This window comes from Frieseomelitta varia, unplaced genomic scaffold (genome assembly GCF_011392965.1).
Source record: "Frieseomelitta varia isolate USP_RPSP 00005682 unplaced genomic scaffold, Fvar_1.2 scaffold_933, whole genome shotgun sequence".
Lineage (NCBI taxonomy): Eukaryota > Metazoa > Arthropoda > Insecta > Hymenoptera > Apidae > Frieseomelitta > Frieseomelitta varia.
The window spans coordinates 15,371-25,379 of NW_025110738.1; positions in this window are offsets into that span (position 1 = coordinate 15,371).

The window sequence follows — 10,009 nt, forward strand, 5'->3', positions numbered from 1 at the left end:
TGATAGCCCGATTGCGGATGTTTTCCAGCCTGGACATTTCGCCGCAGTATCGCCAACGACGATTATCGAACGATAATACACTGGACTGGACTCGACTCGATACGGTAATTCAGCTGCTACTGCATTTTTATTGCAAGTTACGACATCATCGCAGTTGCAGAGACTTCGAATCGAGTTCGCAGAGAAGTAATATTGATTTAATCGGACTGTCAGCGAACAGACGTTCGCTAGGACTATTTCGAACAATGATTCGTCGACTATTGACATTTTGTTTTATTGCCGAGCTTGGTCTTACTCAATTTATTTGTAAAACTCGTGAAGCTGGCAATGTTAGATTAATTTTGCCATCCTACCGTAGAACAGTTGCTAGAACCAGAAACCAGAACAGAGACGGAAAATTGAATTGAACTTTAGTTAAATTAACTAGAGCAATCGACGAAATGTGTGTTTAAATAACACCACCAGTAATTGGGGATAGATTATTTTATCTGTTGAATTAAACACGAACAATGAGATGAGAATAACTGGTCTGGGCTTGTTGGTAGTATCGATTTGTAAATTTCATGAGTTAAAAGCGTTTCCAGACTGATTTTTTAATAAAAATTAGGTCTGGAGTTAAAAATGTTCCGCGCACAGTGTAGTATAGCTGGTGAATGAAATGATTATGAAATTGCATTTTATATAAAAATAGCTGAAAGAAATTTGTGGAAATTCAATAAAAGTTAATCTTGGCTGATGTACAGGGTAACTTTAACTTTAATTAATCGGAAAATGAAACAGAATATTTTTACAGAGTTGAAACTTAAAAAAAAAACGACCCAAATTCTGTGATTACATGAAGATCATTTATAGAATGTAGAGCTTAAACGAAAAAGAAAACAAAAATGAAAATAATAAAAGTTTCGTGCCGGGAAAGTGAAATATGTGAAATTAGATTTCCTGGCAAGGAAACGGATTCTCACACCCGCACGGACGAAGAGAGTGGCAAATAGAAACGGTGAGCTAACGCGGTCTATTTCCCACACTCGGCACTGCACTCGAGTGCTGGGAGATTTTCCCATTTTGGCCGAAAGGGCCGTGAAATTGAGCAGACAAATCGTAGCTCGAGAGAGCACGACGAATTTCACCAGGCCCCGTGCCCTCTGCTACTGTATCCAACGTCTGTCACCTCCTATTTGCAGGATCTCCCCCTTGTTTCTAACTGTTGTTAGTAGGACATATTAATTCATTTTAACTAACCATCGAGGGGATGGGGAGGGGGGGGGGGATGTTCGAAAAATCTCCTTCGACGTACGTTGTTCGAAAATATGGAAACACAGAACGGTATTACCATTGTATTTTTTTACCCTCCGTGTTAATAAAATTCTCACGAAAACTACAGCGCGGCTAAAAACTTTCAACAGCTACTGCGTACTGTTATTAAAATTCTTGAAGGAAACTTTCGTCACGCGGATAAGAACAATATTCTTCGAAACGACGACATCTTGGAGCGAAAAAATTCCAAGCTTCCGTCGTCAATCGAACCTGAGGAAACTTCGACATTTTGAATGGTGAAATCTGTCGTGCAGAAGAGAATCGTGAAAGGGATTCGTCGTTAATCGGTCTCGTTACCGCGCCTAATCGTAAAGCGGAGCGGCGAACGGTGATCGCATCGGCTGTCGCCTTGTGCGAGGAAGTTGCAGGAGCGCGGAGGGCACGTCTGGGTGAAAAAGAGGGTGAAAAAGATCGGACAGAGCGACGGAGCGGAGGTTGGTTTTCGCGGTGAGATCGGCGGTCGGTGTGCAGTGGCCGTCTGCCTCCCGGGGGCCAGAGGCCAGAGGAGAGAAGAACGACGGTGGCCGTTTGAGCGAGCGAATGAAACCCGACGAGACGGGGAGCTGTACGAGGGAGGACGAGGGAGGACGAGGGACGAGGGGAACGGAGTTTAATGTTCCCCTCCAGTGGGTGACTCGAGGGTGTAATTGCCGTAGTGGGCGGAACGGAGCTGGTATAGCGGCGATGGGCGTGGTTCGCTGATTACACCGCGTTGATACTGATATCTCGGCTAGCAGCGACGAGGCCGCACCCCTCTCTCTCTCTCTCTCTCTATCGCTCGCTTTTCTGCTCGCCAGCCCGCGCTGATATCCGTCCTAACCACCCGGGAATCCATCGACACCGGATCGGGTTCGATTCGAAAATTGCCCGATCCCCACGATCGCCCCGGCACTTCCTCTCGAAACGCTCTCGCTCGTTTACCTATATGGTCCTATACTTCCACGATTTCCACGATTCGGGGTAATTTCCTGATGAACGGAAGTCGCGCGTTTATTTTCGGTGCGCCGCCGCCGCCGGCTTGATTAAGCCGCGAGAAAGCTCACAAAAGTGGAGGTTGGCTTCTCGGGGGAGGGGGTAATGGGACGCTGAAGAATCTCTCGACTTGGTATTTGGGCGAGGATGATCCAACCGTTCGAGCGTTTAATTCGTACGAAAGAAACAGATGATATTCTTCTTTCGTCTCAATTCCTGACAAGCCAGTTCATTCATCGCGGAAAAATCCTAAAAATATCGTTTGATAACTGAATTTTCACGAAGAAAATTTCTCCTTTTCGTAATATGGCGGGTAAAAAGATAGATCTACGAAAGATCTTTTCGGTATATTCAGTTGAGAGTGAGTTTCAAGTTGATTTCGCTAATGGACAGAATCAAATTAATTTTTCACAGATATGCTTGATTGATTAAATGGAACGTTCAGTAATTTAATTTCTGTAAAATCTACGATTTCCATTTTTGCACCAATTCGATCCGCTTCTCTCAACGGGATTTTCAGTATTTCCAGTCTCGTCTTCTCCCGAATTCTCGCAACGCGCAGTGACTGGCTGCTGCTGCTACTTCCTTTAGCTCTCCTTTCATCCGGTGGACACGAATTTACGATATCGAGAAAGTCGAAGAATCGAATCAAATTCCTCGCCAGGGGACCTCCTCTTTCTGATATCGCGTGGACAACTGCCAGGAGTGCAGAAATTTCGAATTCACCGCCCTCGTTTCTTCTCCAATGCATTCTTATTAAAATTACGTTGATCCTACCACTCTCCAAACGACTTTAACTTTTACGACTTCTGACAGAAATACTGCGAAGAACGTTGTAAATTTGAATCGGATCGCGATCATCGCCGTTCTAATTATTTACTTGTTTCACTAGCCTTTGTCTTTTCTTTTATTATATTTCATATCTATCGAGATTTTCTTCATTAATTATTTAATCCGTACGTATTGTACACATAATGTTACAACAACAGAGTACAAGTGTTTCGAGACTTATAATTGAGCAGCGTGTGTCAACAGAGCTCCCAGTGCCTCTTTGTAACGTCACCTCGGCCAGAACTTTCTCTCTCGACTTTCTGAAAAACAGGCAGACGTTGGGGAAACGCCTCGATAAATAGAGTTGATCTTTCTCTAGACAACTTACAATCGTCCCAAGTTTCTGAAAGAGACGCAACAGCGGCAAGTGTGCTCGCGCTGGCTGGCCCCCTCCCGCGAGTCGCGCGCGCGGCAAGTGATTGCCATCGGGACGAAGGAAAATTGTACGGGGTACTGGTGCCATCGGCGATCCACGCCCCGCTGACTGGACTGTTTTTTATTGCCACCGCGCCCGAAAGATCGACCCGGGGCCGCAGGACGATTCCCCGGGTCTCCTTCGGGAGACACACGACGACGGAACCGCAGAACAGGGTGGAAAGGAAGCGTGTTAGGAAGAAGCGGGCAGCCAGGGGGATGCCTTGGAATACCGGAGTCCAGTCCGTCTGCAGCTGTAAGCAGGGATAAAGTGGGTGGAGACACACCAGCGGCGAGTAAACGCTCGAGTCAGCGCAGCGCGTTCAGCTTCTAAACGTACTCTACGTATACATGCATACATACGCAGCTCTCTCCTCGATTTTATGCGACTCTTTTTTCTTTTTAAACGCGGAGAGTCACGGTGCCTTGGATTTCTTTTTTCTTTTCTTCTTTTTTTTTTTTTTTTCTTTTTTTAATATTCTAGAATTTGCGTGACTTTTCTCTTAATATAGGAAAAATCGATTTTTGTGAGGATATTTTCCTTTGAAATATAATAAGTCGCGTTTATGTTTCTGACGTTTATGTTTGTGTAGCTTCTCTCTTGGCGTGAGGATTTTTGCCACGTTGCAGCTACCGAATTTCTACGGTACTGAACAGATTCTTTTTTAATTCACAATTCGATAAATTAGTAGGTTTATCTAAAGGTGTTGCCAACTGGTCTCGATCAATGATGTATCGACGTTGGTTATTAAATTATCGTACAATAGGAAAGTTTATGCTTTATACATAGATTCTGAAGGAAATCAGCTGAAATAGAATCTCGGTGTAAATGCAGAAATGCAAGAATGATGAACGAACGAAATATAATGGAATTATAGGTAATAGAGCTGTCGTATATATTAAAATGTTGATGGATATAAATGGAATAAATAGAAATTGTTGAATATATGGAAAAATGGGATTACGTTTGTGAGGATAGTTTTGTATTGATTGTCGACAGGATCGATTCCAATTTCGTATTAGAAAACAATTTTCTAAACAGGTTAACTAGTTTTATATTTAATGATAACGCAATTTAAAAAAGTTTCATTGAGCGTAGATGGCTTTAACAAAATCGTTTTGATCGTTTTGAAATATATTACGAACCTACGTAATAATTCATCGAGATCAGAGAATTTTCTATTCGGATCATATCACCCTGTCACAGCGGTAATTAAATTTCGTATTCTTTCATCCTTTTCGTGCCGTGACACGGCAATTTTTCCCAGTTTCTGTTCCGGAAGCTTCGTGATTTCAGTTCAATTCCCTTTGAACGACCGCGACATTTTTTATTATCTTTCTTTTCTGAATCAATATCTCGCGGTATATTTAGCAATCTTACAACTTCAGAAAGTACGTAACCTGTCGATGCTACAAAGCCTATACTCTTTCGCCACTCATGCTGCTTTCATCAACTCACGTCGTATCGATAAGAATTGAAAATTAACGAGAACTGGGGGTGTACTGTGTACTCTCCACAGCTTTTCTCCCATTCGTTTCAATCTCCTTTACCAGTGAAATTCTCGTTTGAAATCCGCTGCTACTCCAAAATGATGATAAACTCTAAAACTTCCAAGCATTTAAGTGCATTACGAATTTTTTTCGTGCATTTGTTCAATTTCTCAAACGCAATAAAATTCCTTTTCCTTAGTCGCGTCGTTTCATAGAAACGTGAATTTGCATAAAAATCGACAATCCAGCGTCAGACGTCCAAAGTCTCGTCTAAAAGTTGCCACAAGTTCCGAATAAGGAAGCAGCGTTGAGTAGAAAACTTTCCAAAAACTTTCGAACGTGTGAGAACCGTTTTGGAACGGCGAGAATCGCGATAAAGTATTCAAGAATGGGAACAGCCGAGTAATCGCGTATTCGTTTCACACCGCTCGATCGAACGTACCGCTAGCAAGAAAACAGCGAATCAGATCGATTCGACGTCAGGGATTTGTTCGTGGATCAGATCGTGGTATCGAGTGGGCGTATCGTTTGAGGGTCAGCCAGTCGAGATCTTGGTTTTGCCGTTTAACGAGCAACGTCCCTTCTGTAAATCAGACTCGATGACCTGGCGGAAATCGTGGACGAGCCGGCCCTTGGTCCTGGTTCTTGACTGAGGCAACGATATCCTCTCGAGGAAAAAAGGATACGTGGCGACGTAGCGACGCGTACGATAGCGTAGTTAAGGCCACCTGGTCGAGTTCCTTCGACTTCTTCAGAAATTAACTTTCTTCTGCGTGTGTTTCGGGTTTGGTGAAAATTCGGTTGAACAAGGAGGAGATTTTCAGTGGTGAATGTTACTGCTTTCAGAAATCGGTAGAAAGTATTATTTTTCGGAGATGTTTCTTAGGAGAGGATGGCTCTCTTTGTACGTAAGAGAAAGCAATTCAATGTTTGTAGAATCTAACAGGCAAGATACAATTAGCTGTAGGATATTCCAACAATTTCGTAACAATTGCAAAGTTTATCCACTCGCACGTTACGTTGCATATTTACGAATTCATATTGAAGTAATAACATGCACCTGCGTTGAATTCCGTATTTGAAACTGCCAATTATCGTGCGTCGCGTACCAGCTGTTAATTCTTAAGCATGTAAGCTTCTCCTCAATTACACTCCGGCTACGAAATCACATCTGTCAAAATCGTGCGCCAAAACTTTCCACCACTTTTCTCGCGACTTCACTCATACATAATGTCTAAACTAGGAACGGGGGAAAAAAAAAAAAAAAAAGAAAAACAGCCAACTCACTGACATTTCGCCACCTTCAAAATCTTTAATCAACGAATGTTTGGAAAAAAGATATAAATCGCTCTTAACGAAAGAGTGACTTGCACGGTACGAGATTCCATACAACATTTTCACGAACTTCTCTCGAAAAATTTCACTACGATCCGGTAGTAACGTTGACCGATCACCATCGTCAAAGAACATTCTCGATCAGAGACTAATAACCGTCAAAAACAAGCTTGGATGGAACATTCGTATTCTTGATGGAGGCGAGTCAAAGGGCACCGCTTCCTTCCCGATCAATCACGGCCAGTTGAAAAATTTATCGATACAGCAGGCTCGAGGAGAGCTGGCTACTGGTATTAGCTACGGCTCGCTATCCGATCCCGTATTTCGAGAATCGTTTCGTAACCGAGGCCCGATGCTCTTTGCTCGGCAATGCCGCCGCGACGCACGCCGTCTGCATATCAAGACGCCCCCGTAAGCGCCGTGACTTCTCTCCGTCTCGCGGGCACGTACGTCGCTCATTGTCAGTCTGTTACCTTTTTGTACTTATTTAATACCGTCCTCTGGCATTTTCCACGTAGCGTGAATGCGTAAAACGTGGCCAAGCCGAAGAACCGAAGAACTCGAGGGGGGTTGGCGAAGGCGACGACGGATCGCGCGAAATTCTACGGGGAACTCGCTTGTGTGACGCGTCGCTTTTAATTGCGTTTGGCGTTCGAACCCCGGCTGCTTCCAGGAAAATCGTCTAATCTGTGTCTTCGTGCGACAATGATCGACGGTGAATCGCCAGCGAGGCTCGCGAAGCACGTTGTTGCACGAAGTGCCTGGCGTTGAAGCGCGTTGGCACGATCGTGTTTTAGCATCGTTTTGAAAAACGTCGGGAGATTTGTTGGCCAAATTTTTTTTCTTTTTTCTTTTTTACTACTTCCCGTCTGTTTCACACGCAAGGGTGAAAATGGGAAGGTGAAAATTCCGACTCTAATCCCAACACGATCGGCCGATTTTCATTTCTGTTTCTCGACGCCTGCCGACGTTTCTTTTAATTATAAAAGATTTGAATAGAACTTATGACGGTCGTCGTGGTAACGTATCACTAAACAGATAATTATGCTTTCCGAGAAAGGAAAGATGAGGCCGACACGCGTGAGAATCAACATGCAACTATATAAATGTACTCGCGGTCCCCGGTTGTGGCATTAATGATGCGCTTAACGATGAATTAGCGCGCGAAATAATGGATACATTATCGAGGCGGACGACGAAGATTTCGATTACACAGCGGCACGGTGACGGGCTGGCATGCCGACTCGGTTAAGAGGCAAATAAGGGTGTCGAACTCACGCATTACCGGCTCTTTTATTATTCATATGCGAAAGCGAAGCGCGTGTAATGCTCGCGATGTCCGCGCACGAGACATTTCATTTCATTTGGTCGTGTGCACGCGCGGCCAAGGGAAATCGACGGTCACGCTGCCACCCTCTTGTCAAGGGGGTGGGCCAGAACCACGCGTGCGTCATTTCACGTGCAATTGTCCGAACCACCGACACACTCGTGTCCGTCCGATTGCCTGACTGTGAAATTACGCATTTCAAATTTTTAAAACACCGCTCCGAACTTTCGGTTCGTCTCGTATTCCAGGAAATTTTGTAGTGAAATTATTTTATCAACGCGCTGGTGAAACACCAGAGTTTCTGTTCTTTTCTCCGGTATTCTTCTCAATTGTGTTTCCCCTCCGTGCTTTAAAGTCAGAAATAATTACACTTGCCGTTCGATTGATTTTCACGGTGTTGTACTGTTCGTTGAATCATTTTTTTTTTTTTCTTCTTCTTCTTCTTTTTGAGGTAATGCAAGTAATTGCATCGCTGTTTAGTGGTTAATATTCGAGTTGATGTTACTACAATCACAAGAAATAAAGAAACCAAAGATCTCTGTTATCAACTTTATAGCTCGTTGATATTACTTGTGCAAGAGGAAACAGAATTTTATTTTGTTCGGGGCATCTCGTCTGGAAGAATTCCGTGGTGCTCACCACGTTAAGATGGGTGTGACCGCCGACCGCGATCGTATCGCGCGGGTTTGTTTAAATAATCGGACGTTTCGGGACCGTGGCAGGTATCTCCATGTCGGCATCTGACCAGCCAATATGTATGATAATTTCAACATGCCTATAGCTCATAATGGATCCTGAGTATGTGCGAGCTGAAGGATACGAGCATAAAAGAATCCAAGGACGTGTATATTGAACTTTAAAACTTGAACAAGTGAAAAGTGGGAATCAAAGAGCATATCTTCTGATATTCAGCTTCCCAAATTCTGCCGGTTATTGCTTTCCAAATTCTGATGGTTATTTATATTTTAAAATAAACTGTACCAGCAACTTTTCAGTCTTCGTTAATGTACGCTTTAGGCCTTTAGATTAGGCCTTTTCGGAAAATTTCTAGTAATTTCTTTTTTACTGGGTCAAGCGATTCTGTTAGTAAAGTAAAAAATAAAAATTGTTCCAAAATTATTCTTATAGGTCAGAATCATCGATTAGAAATAAAATGGATCTGATATAGAATATTTTTGTTTCACGTATCTCCTTTTGGACCTCACCTGACTCACTTGACATTTTCATGTCGGTGTCATCAATTTATAGTAATGGCTTGAATTAAAACTAGATTTTCGTGTGAAATTATATGGTATTTGATACTTAATATAATAATATAATTATGCAGAAATCAAGTACGAAATAATATATTGTACTAATTTTTTATTCATATTGTCATGCTACTGGTTATAAAAGTAATTCCGGGTAAAAACTGTTTCACTTTTAATGTTCTCTGAAAAAAAATATTTCTGAAGATTCAAAGAAATGTTATTTTATTATCTGAAATTAATAATACCTTATATGAAAGGTAATGCAAAAAATAAATTAATTTGATTTCGTCTCTTTTTTTTTTAATAATGTTATATTTTATAGGCTAACATTGATATAGCTATAATAAAATGTAATTTTCTCAAATTTTTAAGTGTAATATAATTCATCAGAAATTAAATATTATATCGAACAAATGTGCTTCGATCTATCGAGTCGAATTTTCAAGTACTTTATACGTGCATTTCGGTAACTTTAGAGTTTAGGGTTTAAGTTCTAATTACGAAGAGACAATTGTAAAAGTTTTTAAATTTATCCGTTTAATTGTTAGTTTTTTTCTGTAAATAAAAATTTTTAAGCGATTCATAAGCACTAAAATTCTAGCGGCGAAATAAAAAGCTATTGCTATCCTTGTCTCACGCTATTATTCTCCAACAATATATATATCTATCTTTGTTGTACGCTTTATTGCCCTCTTTGTTTACGAATAACATACATGCTGCCATCTATTGCAATTTACCTTTCTGTTCTTTTAGTTCCAGTCGGATCTGAGAAACGTTTAGATGGCAGCACGTAGTATACATCTATAGCGATTGTGATAATTTATATTTGTATCACAATGCTATAAATAAATAAATAAATAAATAACTCCGTAATTGATTTTTGTTGTTTATATAAAAATACCAATATCACAAAATATACAATTACTAATAATTTAATGAAGTTTACATAATAGAATTTAAATGACGAAATGACGAAATAACGAAATAACGAATGACGAATAACGAATGAATGAAGATTTTCTATTATGGCTACAATATATATAAGTGGCAGTAAACATTTCCATGGTGATAATAA